Raw genomic sequence first — 15,520 nt, forward strand, 5'->3', positions numbered from 1 at the left:
CCTGAAGATCCAAAAGGGTCTCACAACGTTGCGTAGCAACAAACTATTGAATATCCGTCTTAAGCATACTCAGATAACGAGTCATCTGAGACTGCTCTGAAGCAAACTCCAAGCAAAACATAGCCCTCTCCATGAACATACGAGTGATCTCCATCACTGACTCCCCATCCTGCCTCAATGTCAAAAACACCTGAGCAAGACACTCCCGCTCAACGCGTGGAACGTAGCAGGTGTGGAACATATCCTAGAACTACTCCCAAGTAACAACAGCTTGCTGATTATCAGTGTACGACCCTATCGTCAATCTCCACCAATCCTTTTCCCCAAGACTCAGCAGGTTCAGGGCACACCTGACCTTTTGGACAACAGAACATGAACACGTGAAGAAATAACCCTCCATGTCAGATAACCACCTCATAGCCCTGATCGCATCCTACATACCATCAAACGTTGGGGGCTTCGTGTTATCAAAGTCCTGATATTGGAAAGCCCTGTCGGCTCCTCCTCCAACCCCTATCGCGGTCACAACCGATGTGGCTGCAGCGGCAGCTGTCTCTGCTAGAGTTGCATACCGCTCATCAAAGTACTCAACCATCGCGGTCTTAAGCGACCCAAACATCTCTGGCAGTTACGCTCGGAACGCCGCATCGATCTCGTCGTGCAGAATCTCCCGGATCCTAGCATCCAACTCCTCTGTCCCTATCTATACCACGGGCTCAGGTGCTACCGGCACGTCCGACCCTCCGTCTCCCGATCTTGATCCTGAACCTGAACCGGATCCAGTAGTAAAATGCCTCGTCACCACCATTCTGAAAAATATAACCAAGACATCAGATAAATGACATGATATCGGGAGACCAAGTCCCACAACCCTAGGGGTTGTGACTTCCTTGCTACGCATATGGGTCATGTGCTTTCAGTAGTACGGGCCCATACCACCTTCCACACCTACCCAAATTTGTCTCAAGTATCATCACAACACCCTAACACTATCATCAACATAATATGCGCTCAACCCTCACTTCTAAGGGAATATCGACTATCTTGCAACTGATCTCACAGCTTCTCACAACTCACACATCCATGGAACTTTCACCAACCCTGCAGCACTAGTGTATGCTAGCCACACATAACGTTAGACCCGATAGACTTTTGAATATCCAATCCTACACTAAGGTCGAATCGAACATTCTCAGGCTATAAGATCTTGATTATACACAACCTTGATGCATAAACTAAACATCTACAGTTATGGTGTCAATTCCATATACAAGAAACCCTAGGCTAGTAGGCATCATATAATCAGGAAAATCTTTATCATGCGATTCCCGAAGACTCCTAGCCTAGCACTAGGATGTTGTTCTATCATATCATAATATCAAATAACTATATGGTATTTTGGGGCTTACTTACAGGCTCCGGCTGATCATACCTTCTGCATCCTCCATCCATTATTTTGAAAACCATTTTAGTATTTATTCCGAAAATTCCCTTGATTTGAGAATGGATTCACACGAGCGTTCCTCCAATTCACTCAAACCAAGGCTCTGATACCAACTTTTCATGTCCAAAAAATTTACGCCAAATTTAAACTTTTTCAATCATAAATAAAGCCAAATAGTATTTGTTTGCAAAATATTTTCAAATCATTATTCATCAGAGTGTCCCAATAACTAGATCGAAAGGATGAGGAGCGGTACAGTCATGCCTTCTCATTGCCATGATCTCCTGAACTACCTGAAACAATAAACTGAAAACGCTAAGCCCGATGGCTTAGCGAGCTACCCCCAAAATACCAATACCATGCTGATAATACCATATCAGTAACAGACAATCAATAACATGTATACTGGGCCATCCGCCTGAATGGACCGTCCTGTAAGGCCTTCAGTCTATTTGATCCTATCCTGAGCCTTCGGCATGACTGGACCGCCACGTGGGCCTACAGTCTCCCCGCACCGCTCATAGAGTATGTTGGCCTTCAGCACAAAGCAGGACCAACTCAACCCAACCAACAAGCAAATAACCATGTGCACATAACTATCATATACTGGCATATACAAACATCAAACATATATGACTCAATGATCATCAATCATAGAAATCTCTCGTAACTAGAGTACCGACCTAGCAGGTCACTAACATACCAATCTCTACGGATCATAAGAGCATAATATACTGTCTATCCTGATTTCGATCTAACATATCATAACCACATGTAGCAAATCATAACAATAACAACTTAAGGGCCGACCTTGGTGCCATATACCCTATTGATTTAGTGAGGATAACTCACCTTGCAGATGTCGACTCGGAAGATGAACTCCAACTCTCGGATCACTGTCAAAAACTCCACCACCTATTACCATAATATAATTATACCCATAAGTTCCCAACCTTTCAAGGTACCCTAAAAGCCAACTAATCAAACCCTGGTTAAAATCAAAGTCATCAATCAAGGTCAACAGTCCGCGTTAACGCTAACTCGCCGAGTTCCTTGAAGTACTTACCCACTCGCCGAGTCACGGAGTGACTCGTCGAGTTCCTTTGGTTTACGATTGAACTCTAAGACCACTTGTCGAGTTCCCTTCTTGCAACTCGACGGTTACACACACATACATAAATTGGGGAAACCTCAGCCGACTCGCCGAGTTGTTCATACAACTCGTCGAGTTCTATGAAAATCTTCATCGGACTTGCCGAGTTGTTCATCCAACTCGTCGGGTCCAAGTCTATCGTCATATGACTCATCGAGTCGACCTTGCGACTCGCTGAGTTCCTTCAGTCCTTAATCCATACAAACTCTTTTAAGCCATGCAGTGGCTCCAAATTACAGATCCAGACTTCTAAGGCATGCATTTCACGTAAATTTGCAAACTTTACGTGCATGCATGGCTAAAAAAAAGCTCTTAATATCAAATCCAATCCCACAATGGGGGGTTTCATACTCAAGGAGGCTTCATACATGACCAAGCTCGGAGCTTTATGACTCTAGAACCCAAGAAGGGTCCAGATCTAAAGTTACAACTTCAAGTCTAGCTCATATCCCACACTATCATCTCAATCAAACCATAAAAACCCTAAATCTCAACCAAATGAGGTCTAGAAGGAAAATGAAGTAAAGTTGATGACTTGATACCTCCAAATGATGCTAATGGGGGTAGATTTCTGATTCCCACGCCTTCCTTGCTCCTAGTCTCTTTCCCTCCAATTTCTTCCTTCCCAAAACCTTCTTTCTAAAGCTTAAGTCACACAAGGATGAAGCACCACACGAATTAGGTTTTTTTCTGAGCTCTCAAGGATTATATAGGAGCCAATTGAGGCTTATGCTTCCTTAAATAGGGTGCAAAACCCTGGGATCTAGGGTTCCTTCTGCCAACTCCTACTTGTCGAGTTCTTCATGGACTCGGCGGGTAGGCCACTAAACACGCGATCCCACCCCGTTGCTACTCGACGAGTAGGGCAACCAACTCGTCGAGTAGATCTTAAAGCCAAATAAACTTTCATTTAAATCAATACCTAAGAATCGGGGCGTTACAACACCCCTACCCCCCACCAAGAATGAAGCCGCCGTACTCCCCTTCTTCTTTCGTTGTTGATGTGGTTATTGTTTTTAGGTGGATTGCCACCATTTCCCCACTGTAAACGCCCCTCCATCTATGTTTGCAGTCATGCATGAAGATTATCGCCGCTGTCACCGTTGTTCTATGCCTTTACCGTCATTTTGTGCCACTAGGCGGGGTGGTTGGACTCATTTACGGTCATAAGTTCTTGTGGTGTTTGTGTTCAAATGTTGGGAAGATATATGACTGTTGGAACGATTCTTGGCCGAAGATCCAAAGGAAAACCCCACTGCCACCACCGTGAGGTGGTGGCTGCCGCTCTCTACCGTCGGCTGCCGCCACAAGGTGGTTGAGTGTGTGTTATATTTCTGTGTGTGTGTGTGCTAATTGAAAATATCATTGTAATTGTAATTAGCAAAAGATTAATGGAAAAGGAACTTAAAACCATCACCGTGAGGTGGTGGCTGTCGCCGTGAGCCACCATTGACCACCACTACCCGAGGTGGTAGTGGTTGGTGACCAATTAATGAAACCCTAGTGGGCCTAATGAAGCCCTAATAGGCCTAAGGACTTAGCTTTTGGACCTAGTCAGATTGTGATGGGTTGGAAACCCTAATTATGGTTTGGAAAACCCTAATTTTGGATTATTGGTTTGGACATATCGGGACCCGCATTTTGGACCATTGGAGTGAAGTGATGACTTATGCCCGATTTCATTAAATGGACTTAAATGGTTAAGTAGGAACACTTAACCTTAATCGTCATTTTATGTGAAAAACCCTAATTGGGTTTGGATGCTTGTTGGGCCACTTATTGGACTAAGCTGTTGTGGGCCTTTGTGGGCCAACTGGGAACACATTTATGGACTAAGGGAAATTATTAGGCTTCAGGATAATACCCATTAGAGAGGCTTGGGCCCAATTTGGAAAATTGGGCCATAAGTGGGCCATGATTGGGCTTTGGGGATTATTAGCCAGTGGGCCATTAGGATGCCAATTGTTTGGACTAGAATAATTTGGTGGACCTTAAAATAAGTCCATGTAGAGGTTTCGGCCTAATTTGGAAATTGGGCCATATGGTGGGCCCTGGTTGACTATTGGGCTTTTGGGCCTTCATGGTGTGAGTTTGGGCCTTCATGGTTAGGGGTAAAACAGTACATTTACCCTAAGTGTTGATTATGGTTGTATTTTGGAACCTAATTATTATTTGGGTGTCGTTTTGATGGTTGACAATTCGAGAACCTGTCAACCAGCAGCTAGGGTTTATCCGCGGGACTTCAGCAGTGCGAGGTGAGTCTTCTCACCATACTCATGGGTCTAAGGCACCAAGTCCGGCCAATTATGTGATTATGGTATATGTGTTAGTCATTTCTGTGATCCGATATGCTATATTATGTATGTTATTGCATGGAAGACCCCGGGGGGAGCCCGTGACATTGGATGTAAGACCATGTGGGGTAGCCTATGACATTCCTACATAAAGACCATGTGGGGTAGCCCATGGCATTGGATGTAAGACCATGTGGGGTAGCACATGGCACAATGTTGTAAGACCATGGAGGAGCCCACTTGCGTGTGTGATTGATTTTGGCAAAGCGAACGGACCATCCAAACACTCGAAGACATGCTCCAATCATGTGTGATTGATTTCGGCAAGTTATGGGATACCCAATCGCCTTTGATTGAATTCTCGTACAACAATAGCTATCACACATGCATAAGGGTCGCTCCTTTTGAGGCCTTATATGGACGCAAATGCAGATCATCTCTCTGTTGGGCTGAGGTGGGTGACACCCAGCTAGCAAAAGGGGTATCATAGGACAACACCCTTACAATACCAGAGATCATTCGAGAGACCACAAAAAAAGATAATCTAAATCAAAGCTCGACTCCAAGCGTCGCATGACCGACAAAAGAGTTACGCTGACAATCGACGAACACATGTAGAATTCCAAGTCAGATATCGAGTACTATTAAAGGTCTCTCATTGGAAAAGGATGATCTGTTTTGGTAAACGGGGAAAACTAAACCCACGATACATCGGACCGTTCGAGATTCTTGCCCGAATTGGTCTGGTAGCTTATAAGTTGTAGCTACCTGAAGAGCTCAGCAACATACACCCCGTGTTCCACGTCTTGAATCTGAAAAAGTGCTTATCAGATGAAACTCTTGTCATTCATTTAGAAGAGATCGAAATAATAAACAAGAATCTCTTGTTCGTCGAAGAACCAGTTGAGATAATGGATAGGGAAGTGAAGCGTATGAAGCAGAGCCACATTCCGATTGTGAAGGTTCGATGGAACGCCAAGCATGGACCGGAATTCACATGGGAACGCAAAGGCCAAATGAAGCAGAAGTGCCCTCACTTTGTCTCTCATTCATGATCCTACCTTTTGAAAGAATTTCGGGACGAAATTCCCTCTAACGGGGGGATGATGTCGCAACTAGCATTTTCCGCTAGGAAATTATATTCCCATGTGAACATCAGCTATTGTAAAACTTGTACTCTAAGTGAATATCATGCTATATGTTGGCCTGAAATCATCCATTTGAATCCAAACTCTTGATTGAAGTTCAAAACCTAATACAATGTATCTTATATGTTCAACTATGGATTGAAAACCCTAAATATCCCTATTCAAGGTTATTATGGACTAGGATTCTCTTATTGGGCCTAATGGACCAATAAACTTTCAATTTGACTACTTTGGGCCTAAGAACCCTATTTGGGTTCTAATTCGACCAACATCCATGAAATTAGGGTATTTTGGGTCATATCGCCCTAGAATGATCCATCTTATTTCTAATGGGCCACGATGGGCCATAACTAGTTTCATAAAGCCTAATGGGTCATAAACTACACCATTGGGCTTCTTTGGGCTGCGAAACCCCCATAAAGGCCCAATAGGCCAAAAAATAATTATTTTGGGACTCATGATTTCAAACTAAGTCAAGAAAGGGCCCAACTTCTCTCATTTTCTTCCCTCTTTCCCCTCTCTCGACAAAAAAAAGAAGCAAATGGGAGGGAAATTGAGTGACACCTCAATATTACATGTTGGACATCCATACAAGAGTGCACGTACCCATGCAACTCTCACATTACCCCTTCATAAGTCAATTTCACACTTCTCTCTTATTTCTCACTCTATCTCTCGGCCTCTCTCTCACTCTCCAACCTCTCTCTCATTTCAAACTCAACCCTTATTCTCTCAATCATCCAACACTCTTCCACCCTTTTTCTCTTAAGAAAATCATGGGTATAAGGAATATCACCAAGAGAATCACTTCAAGCTTCATATTGTGGTAAGATATTACAAAACCAAGTTGATATACTTCATCTTTAAACTCAATCACTCCTCTTACACCTATGTTTTCGTGAATCATGCTTCTTAGAACCATCTAAGTTCGAAAATCCTTCTTAAGAAGCTTGTTAGGGCCGAGATCTCCTCAAATCATCACCAAAAGCCGAAAACATCAAAGCAAGGTGAGTTCATACCCCATTGTTTTCGGTTTTTATTATGTTTTGGGGGAGAATACAAGTTGCTTATGTGATAGTTCTATGTATTTGTGCGTGTTTATATGTGTTTTCTAGGTTATATGTTGTGATTATGTGAAGAAACTTCATAAATCTCGAAAACTCTATCAAATCTTGACAATATTTGTAAACTAAAACACTTTATGCAACTTACCATAAAGATGAAAGTGGTAAACATGTTAAGAATGTTGAAAATCTAAACAAAATCTTGTAAAGGGACCATTTTTGACAAATAAACAAAAAGATGAAGCTTTTATGATACTTACGATTTTTCAAGGACCAAAGAGTCATTTTAAATAAAATGGGTCTTTACGATATTCATGGTTTTAAAAGGGCCAAAAGAGTAATTTTTCACAAAATGGGCTTAAATTAGGCCTTCACGGTTTTATGGGCCAAATTGGGAAAATGATGACTTTTGTGGATTAACTTGTCATTTTAAACAAATTTGAGTCAAAGATGTTGTTTTTCGGTTAAAAAGGCTGAAAATGCCAATTTTATTAAATTGGGCTGAAAATGTAAACTTTTATATAATTGGGTCGAAAATGCCAATTTTTATACAATTAGGCCGAATATGTCAATTTTCATGATATTGGGCCGAAAATGTTATTTTTACAAAAGTGGGCTAAAAATGTCATTTTTATTTTAAATAAGCCCATAAATGTAAACTTTTGGTCTTAAGGGACCTAAAGTGTCAATCTTACAAAAAATGTGCCTAAATTGTAAATTTTCGGCTTAATGGGCCAACAATGTCATCATTACAAATGTGGGCTTTTTATATCATTTTGGAAAACAACCGAGCTAAAACAAACAATATAATAACAAACAAACTAAATACATCGATTACATGTTTATTGGGTCTAATACTTACATTTCATGTTTATTGGGCCTTAGTGATCCATTTACATGCTTAATGGGATTGGACTATACATCACATGCTTAGTGGGCCTTAGATGTCCTTTTACATGCTTATTAGTCCTGTAAATAACTTACATGTTTAGTGGGCCTTAGTTGTCATTCTACATGTCGGTTGGGCCTCATACATTCACATACATACTTGTTGGGCTTTGCAAACTTAAAACGTACTCGGAAACATTATACACGGTGTAATACGATATTCGTGTAAACCCAGTTAAGGATCTAGTGAGACATGTCGGTTGACACCTCTCGAGTGTACAATCGTAGCCTGTAGTTATAACTAGAGTTTCCTGGAAGGAGAGGGAGAGTTTGTGTATAGATCTATATGGGGGTGACACCCCATACCCGAGTCGTTCGCTACAGTTAGAGGCCAATCTAGGGTGACAAACCTTACCTTAAACAAGTCGGCGCCTAAAAACGCCATGACAAGCAAATTAGTCATTATCAAGTATGGTTATAACGACTCACATAGAGATTAACTCCATCATAAATTTACGGAATACATATACAATCTTGACGATACGAAAACATACATACACTGATACTCGGTCATAGGGTTTTAAGACCACGACACCTTTATAAACAGAAAATATCGAATTTTCTGGGAAAACATACAGTTAAACAATACCTTCTACTTACAACAAAATACAGGATTTTCCGGATTACATTTTTATATACATTCCCAAAAACAGAAAACACACGTGCATTAATACTTGATTTTGATACATCACTTTCAAACCATTTTACAAAAAATATTAGATTTTATGATGTTTTACGAACAATACAAAACTTTTTAATTCAAACATGCTTATGAACTCACCAACATTATATATGTTGACATTTTCAAAATAACTTGTATTCTCAGGGAATCGTTAAGCGGAAAGGCCAACATGAACATGTGGAATTTGTCGTATTTTGTTATCTTCATACATTGAATATTTTGACATGTAATTTATGATACTATACTTGATGTAAACAACGATGGTTGTATTTTGATATGTATGATGATGATGATGTTTTCTTGTTTCTATTATATACACTGTGATGATATTACAAGATGAAGTCACCCAAGCCCCCGGATGTTTCCGCCGTCTGGTTTGGGGGTGTGACATCTTAAGGGTAAAGTTGGAAACTTTACCCTTCTAGACATCATTTTGGAAGAGATATGAGTTTTGGAGTCCCTGGTTTAGATGGAATCAACTTAATGCATTAAGAGGTTGGTTTTCTGGCCAACTCGACAAGTTCATTAGTAAACTCGACAAGTTGATGGGATTTTTCCCGATCTGTACGGATGACAATGAAAATCGATGAGTTGAGGGACAACTCAACGAGCTGGGTCAACTCAGGCTGTTGACTTTGACCATTGACCCTAGTCTTTGACCAAGTTTGACCTTTAAGGGGTTTGGAGCATTTTGAGTTGTATTTAAGAAATCGTTACTGTTATAGAGCGGTGTAGAGCGGATATTTGGAGTCTCGACCTGGTCAGCTACCGTTCAGTATTGAGGTGAGTCTTCTCACCACACTCATGGGTCGAAGGCACCAAGGTCGGCCCATTGATGGGTATGATATGATTAGTATTGGAATGTGTAATGGTTTGCTATTTGATCTATGTATGGTTTTATGTGAAGACCATGGGAGGAGCTCGTGGCACTTGATATAAGACCACGGGGGTTTCCCATGGCATTCCATTGAAGACCATGGAGGGAGTCAATGGCAAACTTGTATGTATATGTATGAGCATGACATTATGTGATTATATGATTTTTGTGATTGGTAAACTCACTAAGCTTGTGCTTACAGTTTTATTGAATGTTTCAGGTACTTCTATTGATAAGGGAAAGGGACCGGCTTGATGACGTGGCGTGCATTCTCCAGTGTTTTCACATTTAGCTTTTTTGTACTCTGAATTCAAAAATAATGTGGATATATATTGGGAATTTTTACTTCCTATGGATGATGTTTATGAAATTAAAAGTTTAAAATTTTCTGAAAATTGGGCTGTTACACCCAAAACATTTATCATTTTTTAATAAAAAACGTTTCATCTTTGCAAAACATAGTTTTAGAACATAAATCAGTTTTAAGCATTTTTAAGGAAAACTCATTTCATATTCATCATAAATATCATTTCATTTCATTTCATGTCTTATCATTTCATTTCAAAACATATATTTCCACATCCCAATTTATTTTATCATTAAGGGTTAATTTCGGTATTAAATCGTTGCCATTTCTATACTTAGGTTTAGAAAACCAAACCCTAACCATGATAACAAGTTAAAATCGACATTGGGGTTTCCCCCAAGTCATGAATTCAAATTTAAGAGCAAAAGGATAAGAGATTCTACAGTATTGTTTGATTCGGGGGCTACTCGATCATTCGTCTCTTGTGCTTAGCAAGAGGTTTAGCAGAGCTTCAGGGGAGCTAGATTGTCCACTTGAGGTTGAGATAGTAGCTGATAGGACCGTTAGGGTTGCAAGGGTACACAACGGATGTTCTCTACAACTATTCGATGAGCAGTTTCCGGTGGACTTGGTCCCTATTCCCCTACGCGAGAATAAGGTTATAGTAGGCATGTATTGGCTGACCCCCAATGGGGCGGTGATAGATTGTGAGCTGCAGTTAGTGAGGGTTCGCACTCCCAGTGGGGGAGAGTTAGTGATTCAGGGCAAGAGGCCACAACATGGACCAATTCTGTGTTCAGCGGCGAGAGCGAGGCGTTATTTTCAGCAGGGTTGCGTCGGTTATGTTGCCTATGTTTTAGATGCTCGGGAGAAGGGCAAGACGACAGTTGATGATGTTCCGGTGGTGCGAGACTACCCGGATGTATTTCTTGAGGATTTGTCGGGAATACCTCCTGAGAGGCAGGTCGAGTTCAGGATTGACCTAATCCCTGGTGCGGCTCCGATAGCCAAGGCACCGTATCGGTTGGCTCCCCCAGAGATGCAAGAGTTATCTACGCAGCTGCAAGAGCTACTAGACAAGGGTTTTATCAGGCCGAGCAGTTCTCCCTGGGGTGCATCAATTTTGTTTGTGAAGAAAAAGGATGGGTCGCACCGTATGTGTATAGATTACCGGGAGCTGAATAAGGTAACGGTGAAGAACCACTACTCACTTCCGAGGATAGATGATTTGTTTGATCACCTGCAGGGAGCGTCTTGGTTTTCCAAGATTGATTTACGCTTTGTGTATCATCAGATGCGATTCAGAGGCGAGGATGTGCAGAAGACTGCATTCAGGACCCGGTATGGTCATTATGAGTTCGTGGTGATGCCGTTTGGGCTCACTAACGCTCCAGCCGCGTTCATGGATCTCATGAACCGCGTGTGCAGGCCGATGCTGGATCGGTCTGTGATAGTATTCATAGATGGTATCTTGGTGTATTCCAAGACTCAGGAGCAGCAGGCAGAGCACCTGAGAGAGGTGCTAGAGATTTAGAGGAGGGATAGACTTTTTGCAAAGTTCTCCAAGTGCGAGTTCTAGTTGCACGAGGTGCAGTGCCTTGGACATCTCGTCAACCAGAAGGGTATTTTGGTAGATCCGACCAAGATAGAGGTCGTGATGTAGTGGGAAGTCCCGAGATCCCCATCCGAGATTCGGAGCTTCCTAGGTTTGGCAGGATATTACAGGAGATTTGTAACATCCCAAAAATACGACCCATTTTTTTTTAATAATAATAAAAGTTATAACACTGAATGTCATATAATAAAACCATACGTCGGGTATCTCAAATCCATAATAAAAATATCATATCAAGAACTATATCAAATCATATCTAAGTATCTGAACAAAACTCCCAGGAATAAAGCTGAAGCTGTGGTGTGTGCGATGCCATCAACCCAAGCCCTTCCCTTTACTTGCGGAAGTACCTACCAGAACTGAAACTGTAAGCACGAAGCTTAGTGAGCTCCCCCAAACTACCACATACCATACAATAACATATAAACACATATTGGGCCTTGCCCACTGCATCGGACCGAAGTCTGGAAACTGCATCGGACCGAAGTTCGGAACTAACCAGGGCCTTGCCCTCTGCATCGGAAAGAAGTCTGGAAACTGCATCGGACCAAAGTCCGGAATTGACTGGGACCTTGTCCCCTGCATCAGACCGAAGTCTGGAAACTGTCTGAGCATAACATAGCATGGCATAAACATATCAACTAGCATGAACACATAAACTGCATATTGCATCGGGCCGTAGCCCGGAACACATAACACATAAATCCTGTCTGAGCCACGAAGGCATCAATCATACTAAAAACTGCATCGAACCGAAGTCCGGAAACTACTACTAGCTAAATGGGTCGGCATTGTGGCCTTAGACCTGTGCCTACTGGAAGGAAACTCACCTCGTAAACTGGCTGGTAAATGAACCGCTCTGGAAACTATCTGCTACTGCTCCGGTATCTCCCCGGCTACAATTTCCATAACACACTAAATCAAATACTGATAACTATACTGAGGGTAAAATGACTATTTTACCCCTGGTCAAAGTCAATCCTATTAGTGAAAGTCAACATACAGTTGACCTGACTCGTCGAGTTAGGTCACCAACTCATCGAGTCCTCAACCTCACTTCTTGCTTCTGATTGCTACTACTCGTCGAGTTTGGCGTAGACTCGACGAGTTCCCCTTCTATGCTATCTCTTAGTCAATCTGCATCCGACTCGCCGAGTTGTATGAATAACTCGTCGAGTCCTCCTTCAACGTATGAACACTCTGGCTGTGACTCGCCGAGTTGTATGAACAACTCGTCGAGTCTGATCTAGAGGTATGAAGACTGACTTGGACTCACGACTCAACTCGCCGAGTCTAAAGAATGACTCGCCGAGTCACATGCATGCAATTACTATTAAGACGATTCTGCTCAAAACCAACGCATCCAACTGATAGATTTGGGCTCCTAAGGCCTGGTTTGCACGTAAAGGTCCCATCTTTACGTGCACGTATACTCTTAAAGAGGTTTATAGGTTTAAAATGCATGAATAAGGCTAGATCTAGGGTTTATATGCAACAAGTGATGGGTTTTAGCCATAAGAACTTTCCTATGTGCGCATGCAAAACCCTAATGCTTGGATCTAGGTTTTCTAATTAAACATGCTTTGAATCCAAGACTTCTAATGACTAATTAGGTATAATAACAATACAAAATCATATCTAGAAGTTTACCTTTGAATCTCTTGTTTGATCTTGTTGTCTTGGAGCTCTAGAGTCACAATTTTCACTCCTCTAATGGCTTACAAACACCAACTAGCAAAGAGAATGATTTGAGAGAGAGGTTGGAAGAAATCGGCCAGGGGTACTTTACTTTTGATGAGATGTCGATTCCCCTTGCCCTAGGGGTCTATTTATACTTGTAGGCTCCTAGGGTTTCACCCTTAAACCCTAGTTGGATAATCCTTACCCAAAGCAATCCAAATCCTTACCAAAGATAAGCCTTGGACGAATTTGAGGCTATCCCAAGCCCTAGAATTCGTCCATCCTCTATCCAAGAAGGATTTACAGCCTAAAGTGCAACTATCAAACAATTGACAGTTTATACCCTCTTATTCAATTAATCTCTTAAAGTCACCAAATTAATACTAATTAATCTATGACTTATATTAATCAAATAACAATATTATTATTCCTTATATTATTCTCATAATATATTAATAATATTTATTCTCTCATAATAAATCATCCTATCAACTTGTTATGGTGAAGGCAACCCAAAAGGACCATGCACAATCGGGTCAAATACTTGCCTAATATAGTTGCAGCCTTAGACACTATTCCAACAGTCTCCCACTTGGATAAGTCTAGTAACTATATGCACAAGTACAATTCGATTTGCAATCGTAACTCTTAAAGACGCTGTCAAACTCTGATCTAATCAATCTTGTCCTTTAGATAAGGGATCGTACAGTCCTCTGTTAGATATCATGCTGACAATTCTATGGAATGATTAGTCAAGCATTTAGGTTTCTCGATCTCTGATTTATTCGACATAGAACTAAATCGAACACATCAATTCAGTTCTGACCGGGCCCGGCACATAAGTCAAATCAAATCATCGAGCGGCCGAGATATCGCTTTTACCTTCTTAGGATAAAAGTGACTGATAAACTTTGACTTATATGCATTTACTTATTCATTAACCAACTATACACAACAATGTGTTTTATAACACCGAGTTACTGATGCGTTTTCGCATTATCAATGTACAACCAATTAACAAATAACAAACCATATATCTAGGTTTTAAGACTATATGATATTATCGTCTTGCGATCACCCTTTTTTATCATATTCCATAAGGTGATTCCAGCAAGCGCGGGTTTGTTCCAATGCTCAAAACCAGTTCATAAGCACTCATGAACGTCGCAACAATCTTTTGCTATGTCTAATACCATTTAGATAATCTACGCACGAATTCACGACAATCTTCATTCATATATTCTTCCAACATATGAACAATTGTGGACAATTTGAATAATTCGATTATTCTTAATAAACTCAATTATTCTGGAAGTCAAAACATGCAAAGTGAAACAATAGTTAAACAATTAACATAAGACAGTAACATTACTCATAAATAAAACTCCTTTATTTAATCATCAAATGTTAATTACATTTATCTATTACACGTTTCTAATATTATCTAATCTATGCTAATATCATCCTTCAGCCCAATACTCCTAGTATGCTGCAAGTGCTTAACCCTACTCAGTCCCTTCGTAAGCGGATCTGCTGGGTTGTCCTCCGATGATATCCAATTCACTACGAGTTGTCCTTCTACACGATGTCTAATAAAGTGATATTTTATGTCGATATGTCGTGATCTACCGTGATCTCTCGGTTCCTTGGTCAAGGCAACCGCTCCTTCATTATCACAGAAAATCTCTATGGGCTCCTTTATGGCAGGTACAACTCCAAGATCACCAATGAAGTTCTTCAGCCATATTGCCTCCTTTGACGCTTCGCTCGCTGCAATGTACTCTGATTCACACGTTGAATCAGCTACGGTTTCCTGCTTGGAACTTTTCCAAGTCACTGCTCCTCCATTCAGGGTAAAGACCTAGCCCGACATCGAACGGTAGTTGTCCCTGTCGGTCTGAAAGTTGGCGTCGCTATACCCTCACACCTTCAAGTCATCACTCCCTCCGAGGACTAAGAACCATTCCTTCGTCCTCCGAAGGTACTTAAGGATATTCTTAACCGCAATCCAATGAGCTCTGCCAGGCTTCCCTTGATATCTACTAACCATGCTCAAAGCAAAGGCTACATCAGGGAGAGTACAAGTCATAGCATTCATGATTAAGCCAACTGCGGAAGCGTATGGTACTCGGCTCATTTCTGCTATTTCAGCTTCGGTACTCGGACTTTGAGTCTTACTCAACTTGGCATTACTTTGTATCGGTAATTCTCCCTTCTTCAAGTTTTCCATACTAAAACGTTTTAGTACCTTCTCTAAGTAAGTGTTCTGACTAAGTCCTATTAGTCTCTTACTTCTTTCTCTCACTAT

The sequence above is a fragment of the Lactuca serriola genome, chromosome 2 (assembly GCF_051521515.1).
Source record: "Lactuca serriola cultivar US96UC23 chromosome 2, Lser_US96UC23_V15, whole genome shotgun sequence".
In the NCBI taxonomy this organism is placed as follows: Eukaryota; Viridiplantae; Streptophyta; class Magnoliopsida; order Asterales; family Asteraceae; genus Lactuca; species Lactuca serriola.